The 15,373-nt window shown below is 40.5% G+C and overlaps 1 protein-coding gene across 5 annotated transcripts in view; it reads right to left on the reverse strand.

Moving 5' to 3' along the window:
- The window catches only part of SUGCT (succinyl-CoA:glutarate-CoA transferase), a 484,791-nt gene that overhangs the window by 366,152 nt on the left and 103,266 nt on the right, over positions 1 to 15,373 (reverse strand). The window lies entirely within an intron of this gene.

Here is a 15,373-nt window from a genome sequence, read left to right on the forward strand (position 1 = left end):
AATAGCTTATTTGCTGAAAATGTGTCTTGAGGCATCCTGAAACTTTTCAAGTGAGTCCCAGGCTCACAAGGACTGAGAAGGATTTACCAGGATAACACTTTCTTGCTGGGAGTTATCTATTCAGCTTCACTGTTAGCCTGACTGAAAGCAGACAGCTGCACTGAGGTGTCACAGAACATGATCAAATCAAATACGCAAAAAAAAATATTAAAAATTGCCAAATAGCAATGACAAGTTAGGGGCTCTCATGAGGATGAAAGGGGTAGACTGCATCTTTCCAGCTCTTCAGCTGAAGATTAAGCTATCTCCTTGGTTTCAAGATTGAGCTCCTGGAGAAAATGAGACTTCTTTTGAGCTTTAAGGATTTCATTCTTCCTTTCTGACTTCATTACAGTGCCCTTACTGGCACTTTTCATGATGAACAGAACAATTAACTGAGTAGGACACAACTTCCATTTCAGTCTAACTTAAATTTTAACTGGAAAAATATAATTGCCATCGTCCTTTACTTTTTATCATTGTGTCAGGGCATCTTCTAAAACTGGTTAATGCAAACAGATTCCCCTTTCCTCTATGCCTCTCCCTGCTACAAGGGTAACTGCCATTTCAGTCATATGTGTTACTGCCACGCTTTTTGCAAACATCTGGGGAGAATTCTTTCACTATTAATTTTATTTCAGTTCAAAAGGCCAGCACAGGCTGGTGCACTGATGACGATGAGGCCTTATGATACTTTCTTGCAGAGAGCAAAACTCATTCTCCACTCCCTGTTGTGTTGTTTTTTTCCCAATGAGCCACCATGTCCTAATCTAAAGGTGTGAATTCTAACCATACGTTTTGGCAAAATAACACATAAATATAAGTCCCAGTGTAGAAACACTTTAAGAATAAAAAGTCTTCTCATGCCACTATGGGTTATACTTCTTCACAAACAGGAATATACGTTGCAACTTGCAATCTTTCAAATAGTTCAACTACATCCACGCTAAGACTCTTCTACCATCTGGTATACTCAAAAGCTTTAAAATTTTATGTAGAAAATTATGTCCCCTGAAATGCAAGTAACTCTGCATCACGGTTAGGATATCACTTGTTTGCTCTCACTCTCTTTCATTTCCTAGTAAATAATATTGGACAGTGCTAATGTTTAGCAATTTATTTTTCACACATTTAATTAATAGCTCAGTCTAAGATTCTTAGCAAGAAAAGATGAAATTCAGCAAACATTTAGTCCTAGGCATGCAAAAAAAAGTCCCACCTACTTGGCCCAATACAGTGAAAGTTTAGAAGCATGCATAGTATAAAGGTACTGCATATTCGTGCAGAGGAAAGCAAGGAGCATGGCAAAAAGGTTGTACATGAAGGCATAAACGCTTTTTAGATATATCTGTTCACACATATTTCTCTCTAAAATAACCATAACAGAAGCTGGTCTAAGATGCTCCCCCCTCAAATGGCTTATAGTAGCAGCAGTTACAAACTAAAACTGTCACTACAAACTTACTACCTTCAGTTACCTTGCCCAAATCCTGACCTGTCTTTGCTTGTGCTCTGAATTCTAAAACCAGCCACACGTATTTCACACAAACTATAGGTTAAACACTACATGTATCTGTGTGTGCATATGTAACACATGAGAGTTTTTATTGGTGGGACCACCTACTACTTCCAGTAATCACAAATTAGAAATTATTTTACACTTTCTTTTAAACTTCTAATCTGGATGCCTGTTACAGATTGCAAAGCCTGCAATGCATCTCACATGTACTTGTACACAGATCCCCTTCCTCCACACTCCAAAACAGGCTTAAATTGGTAGTATGGGCAAATCTTGAAGAGTCTACTATTTATCAGGCACTTCTTTTGCACCTCGCCTCTCTGTAGGAAGAGTGGGGTCCCACAGTAGCTGCACGCCACTGTGAAACGTGCATCTGTACCCGTGGGCTGCCCAGGCAGCAGCGGAAGTCACTCCAAATTTAAGGGTCTGGTTGTTAGCATGTGTGCTTCAGTTGCTTTGAGGAATGTGTGGGAAAACTGATTATTCTTAATTGCACTGTATGTCTAAAAAGCTAAACCAACAATCATGTCATCCCTCCCCGACAAAAATGGTATCATCATAAATGCAGCAGTGTCTTTTTCCATGAAGCTTAACTCAAATGTCTTCGGCTGCTATTTTAAGCTTCCCATTACAAAACAGCTGATTATTTGCCAGTCATTGCTGCTGATAAAGCAGAAACTTCCAAATGTTATTACCACAATATTGACGCCAACATTTAAGGGTGATAACAATGGTTTTATTCATCATCCATAAATGTACGCACACTACAGGTTACCACAGGTTACTGTCTGCTCACAGAAAGCTGCACAATCTTATTATGCAAAGGAGTATAAGGGCAAAGTGCAGACAGATTTTAATGAGATTTTGTTTTGATAAACTGCTGTCCATCACATCGAATCATTTCACATTAGTGCAATAACAGGCACTACACACACATGGCAAAAGTCCTTTTCCCCTTCTCCTTTTTCAGAAGAATGAGGCTTTCTGGTAAGATTCTTGAGGGCACAAGCATGATTTAACCTGCTATTTCCATGTGGTATCCTGAGCAACAAGACACCACTTGGGGAAGACAACAAACAAGAAAACAAACAAACAAACCAAAATCAGTCCACATCTTACTCGTGCAAAAGGCAGAGACAGATCGTGGAGCATCCAGAAGCATAGCTTTCCAGCATGGTGTAAAAAGCTTGGGAAGACAATCTGTAAATGATCACACTAAATGATACACAGTACATGACACCAACATATGGATGTTCACCACCGGATCTCAAGGTCCAGTGTGCATACATCAACACCTCACACTGATTACGGGATATTACAGAATCTCATTAAGAGTCAGCACACTTCTGAGTTTTATCACTGCATATACCTGAGATACTTTGTGACTGAAACATTTTAACCTCCCTAAACACACAGAATATAAACTCTATTCACCTTCAGAAACATGTTCTAGGTGGCTTACCAGTATTCTCCAAAAATGCTATATAGCCTACACAGTAAAGGCACAGGCCAAACTTAACCTTAGCTTATCATCAGAGAAGTCAAAGACTTGCTGAGACAATATGAGGCCAAACCAACCAGTCTTTGCACTGTTTTAAGTCAATAGCCTTTCAAAATTTGCCAGCTTTCACAGTGTTAATAAAAGACCATCAATCTCTTGTATTTATTGTCTGCTTTATGAATTCTAAGCATATATATGCTATGGCAATCATCAATTATACAGAAATATCTTTACATATGTTTCAATTTGCATGTTGATTCCACAACAAAACTTTAAAATGTAAGGGACTAATTAAAAGATATGCCAATTCCAATAAAATGATCAAAAGTCCAGGTCAGTTTTCAGTATTTGAATCCAAAACATGAAAATCAAAACAACCAGCACATCTGCTGCTGCATATGGTGATGCTTTACACCCTCCATCAGGTATTAATACACATTCATAACATCTCCTCCAGTCTCCTCTCCACTCCTCCAAGATAAACGGTCCCAGCTCCCCATCATCTCCATATGAGATGCTCCAAGCCTTTAATCACTTTCATGGTGCTTCACTGTACCTGCTCCAGTATGAGGACATCCTTGTCCTACAAACCCCTGAAGTAGACCCAGTTGCAGACCCAAAACTCAATCTGATGGTTATTCACCCTCACTAGTGCTGACAAAGGGGAAGAATCACCTCCCTCAACCTGCTGGCAATGCTCTTCCTAGTACAGAGCAGGATGCTCTCTTTGTTAGAAAGGCACACTACTGACTCATGTTCCATTTTTTGTCTACCAGGACCTCCAGGCCTTTTTCTACAAAGCTGCTTTCCAGTCAGTCAGTCCCCAGTCCATAGCAATGCATGAGGTTATTCCCCACATGTGCAAGAATTTGTGTTTCTCTTCATTGAATTTCCTTAGGTTCCTGTTGGCCCATCTGTTCAGCCTATCAAGGTCTCCCTGTGTGGCACAAAAACCTGGTGTATCAGTCACTATTCCCAGTTCCGTATATTCTGCAGACTTGCTGAGGTTGTACTCTGTCCATCACCCAGGTCACTAATGACTACGTTAAACAATACTGGCCCAGTGTACCCCTGGTGACGCCACTGGTGATTTGCCTTATCTGGACTTTGAGCATGGTAGGTCAGCCAGTTTCCATTCCACCTCAAAAATCTAAATCAGAACCAACTATGTTGAGGGAAGGCACAAGGAGGGCACTTCATGGTCTAGTCTCAAAAGCTACTGACAATCAAATCCAGCCATCACAACTAGTGGGCAGCTTTCCAGTGCCACAAGGAATGTCAAGGTCAAGTATCAATGGGTGTGCCATCCAGGCACTTCTTCAGAAACTTCTCAGAATGCAGAATTTAGAGGCAAACAGTACATGGGGATAACAAAGCATTGGGGTTTTTAAAAAATTATTCCATCATTAAGAGAGGTTAATAGCTTCAATTATCTGAACAAAGTACAGATGATTTTCATTATCAGTTACCATATTGGCCCCTTTAGTAATAATGGCAGTCAATGGTCAAAAAGCTTTCAGGCCTCCTTTGGAAGGAATGCAAAAAGGTCTTTGTTATTTATCTATGACTTTTCTTATCTGGTGTTCCTAGGTGAATTATAGGATCTGTAAAGATACTGATAAACCCTTCTTCACTGGCAATAGCTGATGTTAGATATCCTCAGGTTTGAACTATCTTGCAAGACAGCACTGCCTTTTGATTCATAAATCTGAACAGCAGCGTGTCTAGAAGCACACAATGATGGATGGTGAGGGGAACAGCCAAGGGCCTGTGGATAGTCAATAGCATTGATGAGTTCTGGAGCATGATATCAACTGCCTTCTCATTGTTTTACAAAGCAACAGGCTGATTGCTCTACCTGGCATCATGAAACAGCTTGTTCAATTTTTCTGAAGAAGCCATCCTTAATAAAGGCTATATTCAGTATTTTTGTAAGTGACATGTTTGTCAGCAAAACAAGGAGCACTCTCATCAAGGCAGAACACTTCTTTGAGCTCCTTCCCAAGGCATATAAGCAAATAGCTTTATGTGTAGGCTGAAAGAATCCAGCTCGGGAAAGTGCAGCACTTACTAGAGAAGTCTGTAAAAGTAAAACCAGAAAAGCCAAACCATTTAAAACCAAACCAAACCAAAATAAAATACAACAGGTTTCAAACATATCAGCACTATCTTTTCAAGAGTCATTTTCACATGCCACTCCTTGCTCTCCCCTCCACCTTCCGATTCACAGCAGTCTCCTGCCTCACTCACAGCATCACCCTCTCTCATTACCTAGTCAAACACTACATGACCACCCATGGGTCTCCATTTACACGCTTGAGCGTAGTAAAGAGAAAAGCTCTGCTCTTGCAGGCTTGGAACCACAGAAAAATTAGAATGTTAATTTTAATGTATTGCGTCATTTGTCTTCAATTACACTTCGAAGTGTCCAGGATGGCCTTGCCATTGCCTAAAGGCTGCAATAGAGAAGGTGATGTACTCAGGATTTGACTGACCAATACACAGGCTCCCTTCTTCTACCAACTCTATAAAACTCTGGTTCTCAAATGTATTAAAGAATAGAAGATCCTCAGTTTTGCCTCAGATCCAGAACAGTTACATTCCTTCCAGATGGGAAAAACTTGGCACATCCTTTTTCAACCTTTACATATTGGTTTGAATAAAACATCAGCCGTGCCACAGAACCACGGAGTAGTTCTTTCTTCTTTCAAGGGAAGGGTACAATCCTTTCATAACAACTTAATATTTAATTACTGTAACAAATGGGAACACGACCAAGAAGTTTGGTCAGTGGTTGTTCTGAGCAATACAAATAAATCATAAAGACCACACACTTTGAAACTATTTGCCTACTTTGCACTCTCTTCCAGTGAAAGCAAACAGTAAAAATAAAAAAAATGTAAATTTCATAGGCTGGATTAATGTATGCTGAATGTGCTCACTGAGAAAAATGGAGAAGGGCATTCCACACAAAGATTTCAGTTTTTCCCCTCTCATCTTTTCAACCTGCACTGCTTGTCTCTCTTCACTGCCATGTTGCAAACTGTGCTATCGTGCAGCTCCAGAGCTATCACAGTCTACCAGACAGATCATTATTAAGAAAACCTGCAATAATTCTCTTGCAGAGAAGGAAAGTTTGACGGGAAGCCATGAGCTTGTGGGAAAGGTGTTTATGGTGAGAGTGGAAATGATTACTTTGGCCTCTGAGATGAGGCAGAGAGCTAGCACTGATGTCAGGGAAAGCACACCACAGACTACCAGCCAGGGAGATCACTCACTTCCATGGAATCCATGATCCGTTAGACAATTTTTCTGAACAACCTTCAAGTTCTACATATGTGTGAATGCAAAAAAAAATTACCTTGCCAACCAGTCCTGAAGCACAGCAGATGAGAATCATTAAATGTGCTCCAAAGTATCAGCTGGGCACACTACTTACCAGGAAGATTTTTGTAGCTGTTAGTTTCTACTCCACAGTGCAATTAATATTGATTTTCGGATCGCATCCCCTTATTTTCAGAGATGAGACCTCTCCCAATCATCTCAAAAAATATATGGTGCAAGGAAATTGCACTACTTACTTTGTTTTCTAATGTGAATGCAATGTAGGTCTAACCCTGCCACTCAAAAAGCCACTTAATAACTCCTGGAAGAGCGAGGAACAGCTTTAAAGTGGCAAATTTGACACTTTCCCAAATTTCTCAAATTTTAAATGCCTAAACTATACCTCCATTAAATATAAATTCTCTGATCCTGTAAACTAATATTAAAACTGTCCCTTGCTATTGAAAATTAAAATATCAGGCACAGAATCACATTCTCCATTGCCACATTAGTTTTCCATTAGTTTTTCAACAATGAAATTACACACAGACAGACATGCACACACAAAATAAATAAACTTTAATCACAGTATCACACTGGAGCCAGTGTAATTAACATTGTGTCAGCATTTCCATTTAAGCCACTATTTTCAAGAGGTTTATAGCCCAGCCATAAAAACTCAGTTAGGTTGAAATTAAGCAAACAAGGTCTTATACAGCAAGCAACATTTAAGTATATATACAGAGAGCAGCCAGTTACTACTTATATGGGAATTAAAATAGACTCTTACTGATTTTAAAGGGCACTGCAGAGCTATTTTTTTTCTAAACAATTTTTTTTCAACATTTATAATAATCTCTCAAAAGCCTCAATCTAAGTTATATTTCCTCACCCTTTTTCCTTCTCACACAATAGTTCACACAATTTCTTCCAATTTTGGGATTGTGAGCATTGTTTTTTTGTTTTCACTTTTCAAGTGAAAGAATGCAATGAAAACATTTATTTTCAAAAACACCACACATGACCACAGTCTGATCCTGATACAGGCCTCCAGGCATCGCTGAAGCAGAAATGACAAAAGAGTTTTCACACCTTCCAAAAATCATGAGATATAGCTGTCTGGAAAATCTGAGTACTCAATATGAAGTCTTAAGAGTGCTATTTACAATTTATTTCTACATGAGGTCCTATTTTTGTTTTCTGTGGAAATCATCAGAACAGGATTTGTGTCATTATTTCAGTCCCTTTTCCATCTCTACTCTTTGACTTTAAGTGACGCAGTGGTACAGTTTTCAAAGGTGAGCTTTGTAACGCTGCCTTTCTGGTAGCTCATACTAAGCCAATCAGCCTGGCATTTCCAGCTGCAGGCAGATGACCCACTGCAGGCAGATCTCAGTCTGGGCAGGCAATGCCATTAACTTAAAGGCCCTAATAACTTACTGTCCTGCTATAAAGAAGGCTCTTCAAAAAGCCAAGCTGAATGATTTGTTTCTCTGACTAACAGCCAGCAGAGAAGAGCAAGGGATCAAATTAGCACTGATGCTGACAAAAATCAGCAAAAACACCAATGAGGAAATAACAATTACAGGGGTGCAAGATTGGCTGAACTTCACAGTTTGGCACTTGGCAACTTAAAATAAGCAGCATGCATATTTGAAATCTGCCATTTAGCCACAGAATGGACAAAGGTAAAAGAAACTCCACTCCATTCTGCCAATGTCCCTTCACCCTGTTTTAGAGGAGTTGTTTCATTAATATCGATCTCAAACAGTATGTGATCCTATGTCCTATTCAGTAGGCATAGCATGGGGAACTAAGATTGCATTTCAACCTTGACTCTTCAGCATCCTTGATTTGTGGTTTTAAATCAGACTCACTAAGGGTTATTGCCTGTAGTTTGCTTTGGTTTAAAACACTACATTATCTCTAATCAAGGATTAGAGAACTGGCCAGACATCCTGGATGCAAAGTATTTAAAATTCTGAATTTATGCCAAGAAAACTCATTGCCAGGCCATAGGAATAATGATAGTGAGATATATTTAAAATAACAACAATAAACAAAACAACAACAACAAAAACAAAGGCCACATAAATGGAACACTTGTATATGGCTAAAAAGTCAGAAGTCCCTTTCCTCTTCACTTTACTGTAAATTTTTACCAGATTTCCTGATAAATATAAAATTCAGTCTTCTGTTTTACTCTAATATTCTCTTTGTTTGATCATTCCCCATTAGTTTGAGAAATGCTGAAATGTAATATCAGAGAAATACTGAAATATAAAATCACATTACCACAATTACAACCTTTAGATAGCTCAAATTTAGCATTATTCCAATTGTTAAAGTTTGAAAAACAATACAATTGGAAATAAAAACATTACACCTTTTGTCAACTTAAAACTATGCTGGCCAACATTGAACTGATTTTTCAGGCTGCCAACTAGTAAGTCAAATATATCTACTGAGAAGAGCTGAGGAAATCTGCATGGCAGTAGCTACTATGCCAGTTTTTAGCAAAGATCAAAATCACCTCCTTGCACCCCTCCAAAGTCTGATGATGTAATTACATCAGTAAAATGGCAGCAGAAGGGAGTAGGATGAGACAAAAGGAGTAGAAAATTCCAGCTTCTGAAAACATCCCACACTTCCCCCTTGCAGATTCAAAAGGAAAATGCTCCTAGTTTCCACTCACAAGTACCTCATGGTGTTCTTCAATAAACATGCTTGATTCTTACAGCTGCCTTCCAATACCTGAAGGGATCCTACAGGAAGGCTGTAGAGGGAATTCTCGCAATGGTGTCTAGCAGTATGGCAAGGGGGGATGGTTTTAAGCTGAGGGAGAGTAGGTTTAGACTGGATCTTAGGAAGAATTTCTTCAGTACAAGAGTGGTGAGACTCTGGAATAGCTTGAGCAGCGAGGAAGTGGATGCCTCCTCCCTGGGGGTGTTCAAAGCCAGGATGGCTGAGACCTTGTGTAGCCAAGACTAATTGAGATGTGTCCCTGCCCATGGGGGGGGGGGGGTTGGAGTAGATGGTCTCTGAGGTCTCTTCCAGCCTAAGCCATTTTATGATTCTCTAAAATTGCTATGTTTATTTGAGGTTTCATCTTGCCTAATGCAGTCACAGTATTTTTTTTTGGCTCTGGATGGCTGTGGAACAATCCCTCTCTCATAGAAGAGAGCATGAAGACCCAAATGACAATGCTTATTTAATTATGGGAGAATCATAAGAGCCTGGCCTTATTTAGGGCCAGAGTCTGAATCTGAGGATTGCCCAGTGCCACACAGTTTTAATTTCTTGGCACAATCAGCCAATTTACTTTCACTATCAACCTACAACCTCACTTTTCACTTTCTTAGAGAAATTCCCAATTGCAAACCACAGTGCCAATTTAAAAGGTTAAGAACCATGATTATATTCACCTTCACTGAACACTGTGACAGAAAGGAAGGTGCAAAATTACTGCATTTTTCTTGCCAGATAATTGCCATAAGCTGATTCTGAACACTGCACCAGCAGCACTGTGCCTCAGTCAACTGACAAGTAAGCATGAACATGCACTGCTTCCACGAGAGGTTTTGTTTTACATATTTACATAATAAATAATTTACAGAAACAAAACCAAACCAAGTACACACAGCGCTGCAGTTAAGTTAGATGTCAGTCATATGTAGTCAAGTAAGTGCAAAGCTTTCCAGCTATTGACATCTATATACCATAGCACAGCCACGTTGCAGTTGACAGGCCAACAGCAAAGACCTCCAGCAAGAGTGAATATCTTATAAAGAGCAGATGATCCTTGTTACAGAAATGATCCCAGCTATTGAAGGGTCTGGTTTGACTATGGCTGAGGGATGGCGCCAGCAAGGCTGGAGGAGCAGCCTGGCACCTGGCCTTCATCATGCTCTCGCCTCCCTCTTTGTTGAGTGGCCAAAGTCAAAGGGCTGGTCTCCTAATGATCCAAATGGCCTTGTGGTGACACTAGGGCTGGCACCAAATGGGAAGCAACAAGCTCAGCCACACAGGCCTGCCATTGTTTTGGGAAGGACTAAAATGGGCTGCTGGCAGCAGCTTGTCCTGTTCTTGCACTCCTGATGACAGCCTGAAGTGCTGCCTGCCCACTGTCCCCTGAAGTTGGCTATGAAATGACCTTTCATAGAAACAAGGTCCTTGTCCCTTGATTATATGAAGCTGATTGCCTCACTTGGGGAAGGGGAAGGGGCACATAGGGAGAAGAGGTGCATAGATGTCTAAGGGCATTTTTCCTCCCTGTCAGGGTGCTGATGAAAGCATTAGGATGGTTTACAGCTTCCTTTATAATGGTAAAAAAAAAAATAATAGATAGGGAGGAGTAAAAACATGCATTTAAATGGCTATATCAATTAAGACAAACAGTGACAGCTTTCAGCAACAGAGGAATGCCAGTACATTTAATTTCCTTCCAGTATACATTTCCTGTCATAGCTACAACGCTTGGGCATTTTATTAGGCATCGACAAAGCTGTGCTCCTGTGTGGGAAAGATTGCTAGTGAAAATTATGCAGGGAGGCATACCAATTTTCACATCAAGTTACATACTGAAGCACGAGACATTTCAGACAAAAAATAGATTTCTTCAGCTACCTGATTTGTCTTTTTCTTTTCAAAATCTGCAGAAGTCAAAATACACCAAGTGAGCAAACAAAACAACCTTAAGCCGCCATAAAGAATGCAAAATCAAATGAAACAAGTGAGACATATGGTTTCCACTGGACTGCAGCTTCCAAATGAAAATGGAGGTCCTAAAGAATAAGATTCATATTCTTTTCACATACAAAGAAAACCTTGGTTTTCAAATGTAAGAAACAGGAGGATAGCCTTTCCCTCCCCCACCCCACAATAGTTTTAAAGCCCACTCAAAATCTTATTGGTCTTAAAAAACAACAGGAAAACTAACAGGAAGTCTATGGTGGCACATGATTGCCTACCCTGAGTGTTTTACAAGGTTTAAACTAGACAATCTCTGTTCCTCTACAGGAGACTGTGCATAAGCACTGAAGCCAGCACAGGCTAACTGCCTTCATATTTTTCCTGGTTTTCCATAAATTGCAGAACATGAACTGAGCCCCGTCTTCCCAACAGCCCTTCTTAACCTGCCACAAGTACTTGCAAAATGCAGCACACAAGCAATACACTACTAATTGCACCCACACTTGGAGTTTGGGCCTTTCAATGATACCCATTTGGACAACAGCAGAAATCCCTTTGTACAACAGTGGTCATCTCCTACTTGGATGTTTCTGAAAACCCCATGCCACTCGTCTGTGTTGACATCAAGAATCATGAGCTTAGAAAACAAGGAGAAATGAATCATGATTTTCACTGGTCATTATTACATTAACATTTTTTAAATGCCACCTACAAAAACATGGTTTGCAGAAAGGCAGCTTCAGGAGCCACAAGGTGGAGGTGTTCCAGCACGTGGGAGGGGAGTTGGAACTTGATGATCTTTATGGTCCCTTCCAACTTGAACTATTCTATGATGATTCAGTGATGATGATTGGTTAGCAGAATGTAAACTTAAAGTTTGAAAGATCTTATGTCATAAATCTGAGTTCAAATAAAGGTTGCATATGAGAAGGGACAGTCACAAGCATGTCAGGAGAAAGGGAAGAAAAAGCGTTTTTATTAGGATGATTATTATGTAGGATCATGTTTGCTCCAATCCAGACAACAGAAGCAGCCAACAGTAAAACAGGACTTGAACATCTTCCCAGACAACTCTCCTACCCAAAAACCTCTCTGCAGAAGAAAGGGAAGGAAGAGAGGGATGGGACTGATGCAAACCCTACCAATGGCAGCTGTCAGTCATGCTGCTAACTGCTCCACATTCTGTGCTTCCCACACAAGTGTCCACAGCCAGATGTCCAAGATGAAGGTTTGGCAGAGAAGTATCCTGTGGATATGGACCAGTGTCAACTTCAATAATGACAGCTGCAGAAGTTCCTAAACCTCATTAGATCCACAGAAACAAGTGGATACCTGATTCAAAGAGGGTGACCTCATTCTAAACCTGACAGCTGATTTACGAGTTAGACCTGGATATTTTGGAAGAAAAATTAAAGAATGTAGGTGGAAAAAAAAATATAGCAAATGTGCAGTGATTTAGAGCAAACTCTCAAACTAGAACAAGTTAATCTAATGAACTGATGAACTTCTGAGGGACCATAATCAGACCTGCTGTTCTGAAAATTACTGTTGTGTTTCCAAGTATCCAATAGCTCTCCTCCTGATAGAACCAGTAGCAATAGCTGTAGAATTAGTGGCAGCAAAGACTTGAGGTGTCATTATTCTAGATGAAAGCTAATGGATTTAGCCTTAAGGAAAATAAGACAGTCCCCATGTAGAGCACACCAATAGCCTGAAAATCATTAACAGGTAGATTATCACAGAATTCCATGTTAAGTCATCAAAGCAAAACCAGATAGCTCACTCTCACTGGCATCTCCATTCTAACACTGAATTTCTTTAACCTTCCCAAGCAAAAACAAAGTGCCTGATTCATCATAGAGAAATGATTTCTACAAGCTTGTCAAAGAATCATAGAATTGTCAGGGTTGGAAGGGACCTCAAGGATCATCTAGTTCCAACCCCTCTGCCATCCCCACATCCAGCCTGGCCTTAAAAACCTCCAGGGATGAGGCTTCCACCACCTCCCTGGGCAACCCGTTCCAATGCTTCACCACCTTCATGGTGAAGAATTTCTTCCCAACATCCAATCTGAATCTACCTATTTCTAGTTTTGCTCCATTCCCCCCAGTCTTATCATAACCTGACACCCTAAAAAGTCCCTCACCAGCTTTCTTGTAGGCCCCCTTAAGATACTGGAAGGCCACAATTAGGTGTCCTTGGAGCCTTCTCTTCTCCAGACTGAATAGCCCCAATTCCCTCAGTCTGTCCTCAAAGGAGAGGTGCTCCAGCCCTCTGATCATCCTCATGGCCCTTCTCTGGACATGCTCCAGCACCTCCAGATCCTTCTTGTAATAGGGGCTCCAGAACTGGACACAGTACTCCAGGTGGGGTCTCACCAGAGCAGAGTAGTCATGCTGTTCTGTACCCTCCTAGCGAAAACAGATGAAGATAGGGTGTACGGATAAGAGGGTGAGGAATCAAAGCTCTAAAATTCAATGAAAGGTGTGAACCGAGCAGTGGAAGAACATAAATTGTCCTTTTGGGGAGGAATTTGAATGCATATGCCTTTGTGGTCTGGCAAGTCTCAAAACAGGAACACAGGAGACACTGTATCATCATTGTGGAGCTAAACGTGGCTCTAACCATAAACTTGGATAAAAGGTTTTCATGAGTGTTCAGGAGATTTCTTAGCCCAGCTTGCACCTAGACTGAAATAAAACACAAGTTCTAACATTGTTAATTTTTCAGTATGGACACAGTCATAAACAGACACAAATCTACTCCTAATGTAACCCATCACTGCTTCCCCTCAGGTATATCACAAAGTTTGAGTGTTTTCAAAAGCATGTAGACATACAGGGACTTAATTGTCCAAAAGCTTTACTGGCCATGACATTTTGCCCCAGTTGGCCAAATCGCAGCAACAGTATGTAAATACATAGTGCTAAGAACACAAAGGAATGTTCTGCTGCTAGGTGTTCTTACATTTTGCTTCTTTTTGAGGCAGGGTGGCTGAGAATGGTCTTGGTCCATTAAACAACTGTAGCAGTAACAACTGTCTCCACATTTGAGGCAGAAATAAACTGCTGTCTAGATGTAAAAATAATTAAAAAGATAGGATCTCCAGATTATCTCTTTGTCATACATTCTTCCCCCACATCCCCATTCATGGACCTTCTATCTTGATGACCTCAGCTTGCCTGGCAGGTAAGTTATTATCCTTTCTGGATGAAAGCTGGGCAAATTTGTGGCTTCCACAGACATCTCTCACTTTCAAAAAAAACACAACAACAACAAACAAACAAACCCAAACAGATGCTAATTCAGGGAAATCAACATTTTTCAGACCTCTGGCTTTGAAGTAGTCACTAAAGCACAGAATTTTACACTCTGGGCACAGTCAAAAGACTGGTCAAAAAAAAGTAATCGCTGTATGGGGTGCTTGGTGCCATGGTTTAGTTGTTTAGGTGGGTTGGATTGGTTGATAGGTTGGACGCGATGATCTTGAAGGTCTCTTCCAAACTGGTCTATCCTATTCTATTCTATTCTAAAGCAGCAGTAAAGGGACTGCAGCAAGCTTAGATAGTAGTAAGTACCCCTTCAACTGCAAATCCTAGTTATGCAGAGGCATAGCAAGTCCTTTGTGAAGGTCCAAGAGGGTGTCCTCCATCCTGGAGAAGCCATGCCTTATATGGATGAAGATGCACGAAGATTCTGCAGCTATTCAACCTGCATCAGCTGTCTCAATATATACACATCTACATGAGAGACCTGGTAAAACATACTTCTGACTTCCTAGGGCAATGAGCTACCCTTGAAATGCTTCTGCACTACATTACATGCCCACAATTTTCTGCTCTTCCCAAAATGAGAGTTGCATTCATGCCAACAGATGGAAAACATCATCATCTAGAGTTGGATCCATGCCTTGCTACTGGCTGGAACAAAAGCCACGGAAGTACTTTAGTTGAGTTAAAAACATTTTTGTATGGTGGCCTGGGGATGAAAAGTTTTCCCAGATATGCTGCAGGAAGATTCATACAGTGATGTAGCTTAATGAAGTACCCATAGAGCCAGTGTAGACACAGTGCTCTGCTTTGACTTGCATATGAATTTACAAATAGGTACTCCATGCTAAAAACTATTTACAGCAACTATGCCAAACAAACTCAACTTCCCCAAACCCCGCTGATGCATGGAGCAGCTGAACAATGATACCATCATTAGCAGGTCTGTCACAACAACAAAAAGGAGAATATGAATGGAAAAGATTGCATCAGAAAATCAGACAGAAATCCCTAGCCCTGAAACACGTA

This window comes from Dryobates pubescens, chromosome 4 (genome assembly GCF_014839835.1).
Source record: "Dryobates pubescens isolate bDryPub1 chromosome 4, bDryPub1.pri, whole genome shotgun sequence".
Taxonomy (NCBI): Eukaryota; Metazoa; Chordata; class Aves; order Piciformes; family Picidae; genus Dryobates; species Dryobates pubescens.